At 33.9% G+C, this 8,938-nt stretch overlaps 1 long non-coding RNA gene across 1 annotated transcript; it reads right to left on the bottom strand.

The window, feature by feature from the left end:
- Positions 1-1,136: 1,136 nt before the first annotated feature.
- Positions 1,137-3,724, bottom strand: LOC113339892. The gene is made up of 2 exons (XR_003355176.1): positions 3,533-3,724; positions 1,137-1,831 (listed from the first exon to the last, which is right to left on the bottom strand). It is a non-coding gene; the product is annotated as an uncharacterized LOC113339892 (long non-coding RNA).
- Positions 3,725-8,938: the final 5,214 nt, after the last annotated feature.

The following is an 8,938-nucleotide window of genomic DNA, read 5'->3' as shown; positions in this document are numbered from 1 at the left end:
ATCGCCATGGAGTTCTTAAGCTCAACTACACTTTCTATCCTAGTCCGAGACTTAGCTATAGTAGGCCAGAAATCAAGACTTATAGTTTTGATCACTAATATTGACAAACATGCTTGATATAGCAACGCATGCGAGTTCGATCGATCAATGCTCTAACAATCTCCCCCTTTGTCAATTTTAGTGACAAAACTATCAATACATATGGAATACAAAAAAGATAATGAAACTTTAGTAGCTCCTGTTCCACATGCCTAATCTTCAACATTACTCGAAATCTTCGTCATTTCCAAGTACTCCAATGATCCCAAAGGTTATAAGTTCACCATCACCGTTGTTGAAGATCCGTAGCTATAACAATGAGAAAACATAGTTCTCACTAGTCCAAAAGGGGATATAAATGAAAAATGAAGTCTGTTATAAAACAATTTGAATATTTTTTTGATGAAAACTCGATGGAGTTTGAGTACAATTGAAGAATTGGAACTTTGTCATTTCGAATTGAGGCAATTTGTATCAAGGATTTAGTTACATAACCAAAACTCGATACTTCAATTTTAATAAATCGAAAACAATTTGAATATTTTTTTTGATGAAAACTCGATCGAGTTCGAATAAATTTGATGAATTGGAACTTTATCCTTTCGAAGGCAATTTGCATCAAGATTTAGTTACATGACCAAAACCCGACACTTCAATTGTAATAAATCGAAAACAATTTGAATATTTTTTGATGAAAATTTAAACGAATTACATCAAGTTCGAGTAAAATTGAAGAAATTGGAACTTCATCATTTCGAATGGGGGCGATTTGCATCACAATTTAGTTATATAATCAAAACTCAGCACTTCTATTGTAATAGATCAAAAACAATTTGACTTTTTTTTTTGTTTTTGAGTTGGAACGAGTTCGTGTAAAATCGAAGAAATTGGAACTTCATCCTTTCGAATTGACCCGAAGCAATTTGCATCAGAGTTATGTAACTAAAGTAAAAAATCCCTTACTCAGTTGTAATAAATACAAAAATACAAATAAAAAGGATCAAACTCAAATTAATTGCAACTCGGTATTTTTATTTTTTATCATAATTGAATATGTTATCTGAATAAAAAAGATTAAATTCAATTGAGACCCAAAGTAAAAAATTCAGAAAGCACAGTATGCATCATAATAAGCTTTTGTTAAGAAAAATCCCACTCAATAACCAATACTGATAAATTTTATCTCGAGCCATGGTTAGTGTTGAATTAGCTTTTGTTGGACGCTTACTGGTGTTGAACTTCCGCATCTCCTAAATCTTCCTTTAACATCATAACTAACAATCAGTACAACACCTTGATAATATGAAGTAACTAATCAATTAGAAAAAGTTAAACTTACAAATGCATCTTCTTACGAATTACTGTTATCATTTAAGTTCGCTGCCTTAGAGAAGATTCTTTAGCTATGCCAGTAAACACAAAAGAATCCTCAAAAGCATTCACATTAGGACCTCGTCGTTTTGGAGATTCTAAAACAATATGCCACTTCTTATCAGGCCTACTCTCATCCCTGATCCTTGCAATAAAAAACTAGGGTAGCTTGAGAGGAATGGATAAATGGCTCATCGGTGTCTTTTGTGTTTCCAACTTTCCATAAACTGCTCGAATGTTTACATAACTCAGTTTTGTGACCGGATCCATAGAGATAATCTATCTTCCCCTAGAGTCTCTTTTTTGAACCTGATTAAGTTTTTACCTCCTGCCACAAATGTAGCTGACCACCGTTCTGCACGCATCCACTTTTTGCTTGGAGGTCTAAGTCTAACAGACATCACTTCAAGTTCAAGTTAACCTAAATGAGATATGAAAATAAAAACAATAAGATCCCATAATGGGAGTGACAAAAAACAGCAAAATCAGAAACAATGAAGTATGCAAATCCAAACAGTCGAATTCATAAAAATTCAATTTGACGGACATCATCATCCATATTGCATCAAACAAACTACTAAAACAACTGATTGGGAACTTCTACTAATAAAACGACAGAGAAGTGGTCCAGAAGACCAGAACCAAGGATCAAGTTACATATGTTAAGCTGAACTCCCAAAATACTAATTGAGACAACTTAAAGATAAAAAGGCAACTAGTAATAGACGACCATAGAACTGCACTAAATCACACATTTCACCCAGAACCTCAAATACAAAAAAACTTTCAGTTTAGTATCATCATGTATGGAGACGATAAGGTTCACCTCTTACCAATAGTGGTTAATCTACAGTCAGCCAACAAATACTTATGCCTTGAGACCTTTCTAATGCAAATTGATTTTGTGATATAATGCGTTATACAAGTTTGCAATCATTTTGCTGAAGCTATCAAGTATCCAAGGGGCAAGGAAAATATTCTATTTGGCCAAGTGCTAACAATGACATACAGAACTGTATAATTAAATAAATGCAACACTTATATCTTCCTTCTCCGACGGTGGAGTCAATACTAGTTTATAAATAGTTTATTCATCTATCTGTCCATCAGACTGAATTACAATGAAAAATAGATCCTAGGACGTACACTATCATGCACCACGGCCTGTACCAATAATTCACAAGTTGACTACTGGTACATCGAATAATGTACACCCACTTGAAGACTAATTAACTACCGAATAAGTCGCATATCAAGTGGCTATAAATAAAAATATCCAACCCTTGCCTGGATATATATCCAAACAGAGAAATCAAGTTAAAACAGAGAGACAGATATGCTTCAATGCGCAAGAATTTTCCTGCCAAAGAAAAACAACACAAATGCACTCTGCAGCACTTTACCCACTCGCATATCTTAACTAGTTAGGCTTTCGATCAAAACAGTTGTTATTAAAATAACGAATTCTTGTGTAATGCCTGCAAACTCCAAATTCGGGTGTTAGATACCGCTTGCAAGCAATCCAATTACATCCCTCTGCTTACACTTATTCTCCTACACATACACCTAGCATAGCACACACTCCTACTGTCAAATCACAAGATTAGCAGAATTTCATATCACTTTAATATTGCCTCTCTCCTTAATCTTCTACGATCACTCAATTTCAATAAAGCTATAGTGGAAAGCAAGTTGGCAATGCAGTTTCCATGTAGTTATAACCTAGATTTGGATGAAATTTCCAACCATGAAACATAAATAAAGAACAAAATTAACATACAACAGGGTCGATAATTAGGCACTAAGATATAAAATCTATCAAAACAAGCAGTATAGACCTTCTCTAACCAATTTTCTCAATAAAAAAACAAAATAGGTCTGAGCAATTCTGAATATAGATTTGAAAACCCATTCATGCACTAGAACTAAAATCAATCATTCTTTTCCAATTGCTACCTAAACAAATTTATCAAATCAAAATCTTTGCATCTTATTAGAAAAAAAAAATCAATTTTAGCAATTTATCAAACCAAAAATCAATTTTTTTTTATTTTTTTTTTTAGTACCAGACAGAAACTTAAGCAAAATCTAGATTCAGAGATGAGAAAGATCTGAAACTTACAAGATACCTTCTTCTTATTATGAATTAGAGATGAATTTGACATCTTCTTTTTCTCCTCTTAGGTTAGTCGAACAAAAAAAACAGAGATAAGTTTGAAGAGTAATATGAGAATCGGAATCCCTTTGCTATCAAAAAAAAAAAAAAATCTCAGAATCCCCTAATTATCGATAAAGCAAAAAAGGAAACCATCTGTTTTGGTCTTGGGTTTATCGGAATAAGACCGATATGGGACCTATATCGCACCATATGTAATAGACTTGTGGCAACTAAGCCGGTGGCTAACCATTTTCGAACTAATAGAAATGTGGCATTATATGTGGTTAGGCCACATATGTAGTTAGCCGTTTCTGGGTGCATAATAGAATACTAACGATGGGTGTATTAAAACTTAAAAAAATTATCCGATTTATTCCGTCATTTAATGGTTCATCGTTAAATCACGCATCTTATAATTTATCACGTTTAAAAATGACATTTTTTTGCGTTAAATGATGGGTCCTACTATTTTCATGTTATATGACGGGATTTGTTCGTAAAACCTTACTCACGTAATTGTTGTGTCATTTAAAAACGTGATTTATAGCCCCTTTTGGACTAGTGATCGATCATTGTTATACAGTGTCATGGTATTATTACACAGTGTTAAAGTTCAATTGTATCACAACTTTAACAATAATACTATGGTGATATGTATCACTCCCCCTTAGTCAATACTCCATCTCACATGGAAATCACTCCCCCTTACATAATGATCCTAAAAACCATATGTATTTGTAGTGTGAACTAAAAATTAATTCTCCCCATTTTTGTCAATAAAATTGGCAATGGTACAAGAACGGGATCATAATGAAATTTCCGAAAGAGACATTTCATGACTAAAAGAAAAAAATACATACCAACTAATTTAGATGCAATCATAAAGCCGAAGCTAAATGCATTCATCAAGGAGTTTAAATATACAAGATAACCCCTCTAATATTCCACAGCCGCACACCCCTCAAGATATAACCATTAATTACAAGTTCAAAAGAACTCTCCCCCATTTGATGTCATTCCCGAAAGAACAACAAGAATAACCTTAATTTCAAAAGAAAAGAAGGATTTTATTGGACACCAAAAACCATAAGAATGATTTTCTATATCAAAAAACTCAATCAAATTAATCACAAGCAAACCAATGATTAATTTAATCGGGATACACAATCAAATTAAACACAAAGAGTGATCAATTTAATTGATTATGCTCGACATAAGAAAACTTACGGAGCTACGACTAAGTTAACCATAAGAAAATGATTAGCTTAACCGTTCATATACTCAACACAAGAGAAACTCATGGAGTATTGTAATATACACATAAAATATGGATCAGGGAAGATCAATACTGCGAAAATATACAAGGATTCATTATATCTTACATCAATATTTGCATAATGACAATTAATAGACATAATCCTTGTTCACAAAAGATTTTAACCTATCTTCCATCAAACTTGACATAATAGGCTTATCTTTTGTACTTGTCAAAAGTCCATTCATTCTTTTATCAATATGTGAATATCGACAACAAGTGACTTTACTTTTGACAAAGTATGGGACAAACAAAGTTCACGGACGTAAACACAAATATCCCATAACAAATTGAAATATAAAAAATCATAAAGATTAATACTACAAAAATCATCTTCCAAACAGTTTTAGAATTTAAATCAAATAAATCTAAAAAACAAGAAGATGGAAATCATGGACATAGCTATGTGTCATCACAATAATGGTCATTCCAAGCACTAGTTATTCTTCCAACTAAGCCAAAAATAAGATTTACTAGGAAAAAAAATATCAATAAGCTAAAGAAAAACAAACTCCAGCACAATGCCCGAACACGAACTAAGATCATATGGACGGTTCAGGATCCTCACGAGTCATGGGGTCTTTGATCTTGTGATTGAAAGCATCCATTGAATCTTTGGAGAAAAGATTCTCTTTGTGAAGATCATCGATGTAAGACTTTATGAGACCAAGGTTAGCAGTAACCTTTTCCAACTCAGTTTTCAATGAGTCAATATTTTTCAGAGTAACAATAAGCTTTTGTTTTGCTTCTCCAAAATATTTTAGAAAGTCATGAACCACTTCAGCAGAAATCATATCATCCTTCTCAGCATCCTCATAAGCATAGGTGCATTAACAAGAAGCGTTAGGATGATCTTCATCTACAAGGGTTCTTTTCTTCCTTTCCTTGGACTCAACTTCAAGACCTTTGTCCAGGAAACCTCTTGCAAAATTAACATAGCAAGATGAAGAAGAAGACATTCTTGACAACCCAGAAACCAACCTAGAGAATGCATGCGTGACTTTCATAACTTAATAGGTAAGTATTTAAGGGTTTATTGAGGAAGGGATTCTAGGGTTTTCTTAAATAGTTGACTCGTGCCAGAACATGGGTATCCGTTCGAGTACAACATGACCCAGAAAAAAGCCCAAAAATAACTTTTGCTACAAAAACAAGGCTTGATAATCTCTAAAACACAGAAAAACACTTTTGAGCATAGTTGTAGCAAGAAAAAATATTCAAAAGAGGACTTCCTAAAGAGAATGAGAAGCAAATTTACACACAAACAATACTTTAAGCACAACAAGTATGCAGTTAATAGTTTAGCTATGGACGATAAGAAGACAGCTCAACTTAACAGACGCAGATGCCAAAAGTATACCTGATTATTAACACATCTTACTCAACAGGGTTTTTATGAGTAATCTCTTTAAACCTTGTGATTAATTAACACAAGTATGAGCTACACGAGCTCATCAAGAGATTTTTGTTTATGGTCAAGTCTCTTTTTCCTCCTGAATCTAGAGAGGGATCCCTTATGTGAGAAATTATCATAAAACTTACTGTCATCAAAATATGAGACAAAGTTTGAGTTCTTACCAGAAGAATTTTGACTTGAGGAGGAATACAACTTGTTGACAATTTCTTTATACCCATCAGTTTTTTTCTTTAGATTATCTCTCATTTCATCAATTTTCCTTCTTTCTTATGGACTTTCTTTCTTATCAGGGACACGTTATCTCCAAAGAACTTGACACGATCTTCCTTTAGAAGATGTTTATTGAGATGTCTGTTTTGCTCTTGAGTGTTCGAGGAACTCATTGAACTGACTTTCCTGGTAACATACACAGGATAGGTACGAAAACCAATTGGTTTAGCAATATGAATGTCAGTTACACCTTTGAGAATTAAATCTAAGGTGTGTTGAAGTTGAACCATGGAGTGTTTATTCAACCTAGAGTTTCCCTTTCGTTTAACAGAACTCTTTGTCTCACAGACAAGACATACTTTCTGATCATCAGAATGATTAGATAGTGTTGTCTTAATATCATCATTAGGAGATTTCTTTCTACCATTTGATGTGCAACCTCCTTGATTGATGGAGATTTTAGGAACATTTGTTTTTACTTCTGAGCATAAACCATCTTTAGTTGTGTCAGAAGTACTTGCCATACAAGATTTCTTCGAACATCCTTGAATAGAGAACTTGCTCAAACGATGTTAATTTCCAAGGCATCTCTTTCGAGGCTAGCCTCAAGAGTCGTGCACGAAGACTGATCTTCAGCATTACCGTTGAGTTTGCAATCTCTTACTATACCAAGAAGAACATTGACATGGTGTTTTAATTGATTAAACCTAACATCTTGAATTCTAACAAGATTTAGAATCAATTTACTCTCATCAGCTGTATCTCGTTCACTAAGATAGGAAGTCTCCATCGAAGGGTAATCAGGAACACACATGTCAGTGTTAGTCTGTCTCGTCAGAACACGAGGTTCATCTACATTCGAGATTGAAGAACCCTTGTCTTTGATAGATTTAGACGAGAGAGAACTTTTATTTCTGGTAACGCGTTTATCAGAGATAGTACTCTTGTCCATAGAGTCAGATCGCTACAAAAACAGACTTGTAAGGTCTTAAATGTGTTTGTCTTCTCTGATACCAATTGAAAAAGCGGGGTTCAAACATCACCACCCAATATTTTGCTTAGCAATTTGTATGTACAAACTCGAATAAACTTTTGAGAGAATCAACAAGACTCAATAAATTTAAAGCATATAAACGAGTTTATATCTCTCTCTCTTGATTTGATTTACTCAAGCTAATAGAAATCAGCGAGTCTTTAATAAAATACAAGGAATAACTTGGATGGTACCAAAGACCAATATCCGAGGATCAATCAATATAAATCAACAAACAAAGGTTGGATATTCTAATTGATGATCTACAATGCACAACCTGTACTATTTCAATTATAAATATAAACAATATAATGCGGAAATAGAAATAACACAGACACCAGAATTTTGTTAACGAGGAAACCGCAAATGCAGAAAAACCCCGGGACCTAGTCTAGATTGAATACACACTGTATTAAGCCTCTACAGACACTAGGATACTCCAAGCTAACTACGGAATGGACTGTAGTTGAACCCCAATCAATCTCCCACTGATTCAAGGTACAATTGTACTCCCTACATCTCTGATCCCAACACGATACTACGCACTTGATTTCCTTAGATGATCTCACCCACAACTAAGAGTTGCTACGACCCAAAGTCGAAGACTTGAAATAAACCAATCTGTCTCACACAGACAAGTTTATTAAAGTATCAATCTGTCTCCCACAGATAAACCCTAAAGGTTTTTGTTCCGTCTTTTGATAAATCAAGGTGAACAGGGACCAATTGATAATCCGGTCTTATATTCCCGAAGAACATCCTAGAGTTATCAATCACCTCACAACAATCTATATCGTATGGTAGCGAAACAAGATGTTGCGGAATCACAAAAAATGAGACGAAGATGTTTGTGATTACTTTCTATATCTTGCCTATCGGAGATATTAATCTCAATCCAATCAATCTGATTGTACTTGTACGATAGAAGATGCAAGATCAGATCACGCAACTACGATAAAATTAGTATCGATCTAGCTTCACAATCCCAATGAAGTATTTAAGTCGTTAACCTGGTTTTATAAGAAGAAAACCAAAGGTTAAAGGAGAATCGACTCTACCACCCAAACTAGTATCACATATAAGGTGTTGGGATTAGTTTTGCACAGATACTAGAATTCCCCTTATATAGTCTTTCAAATCAGGGTTTTCAATCAATATTATCTTAGTAACAAAGCATTTAATATTCACCGTTAGATGAAAACCCGATTTAGATTCAAGTCAATATCTTTCAACCGTTAGATCGAAAACTTAGTTTATTACACATAAATGAAATGCACGTTTCTAGGTTTGTTAATCGTACCCAAACGTATGCATTAGTTGGTTCAGCAATAGTTAACCAAATGGTTATCCATATGAGCATTTCATATCAACCATGTTCTTCTTCACCATAACTAG

Source organism: Papaver somniferum, unplaced genomic scaffold (genome assembly GCF_003573695.1).
Source record: "Papaver somniferum cultivar HN1 unplaced genomic scaffold, ASM357369v1 unplaced-scaffold_21, whole genome shotgun sequence".
Classification (NCBI taxonomy): Eukaryota; Viridiplantae; Streptophyta; class Magnoliopsida; order Ranunculales; family Papaveraceae; genus Papaver; species Papaver somniferum.
This window is presented reverse-complemented; position numbering and strand designations above follow the sequence as displayed.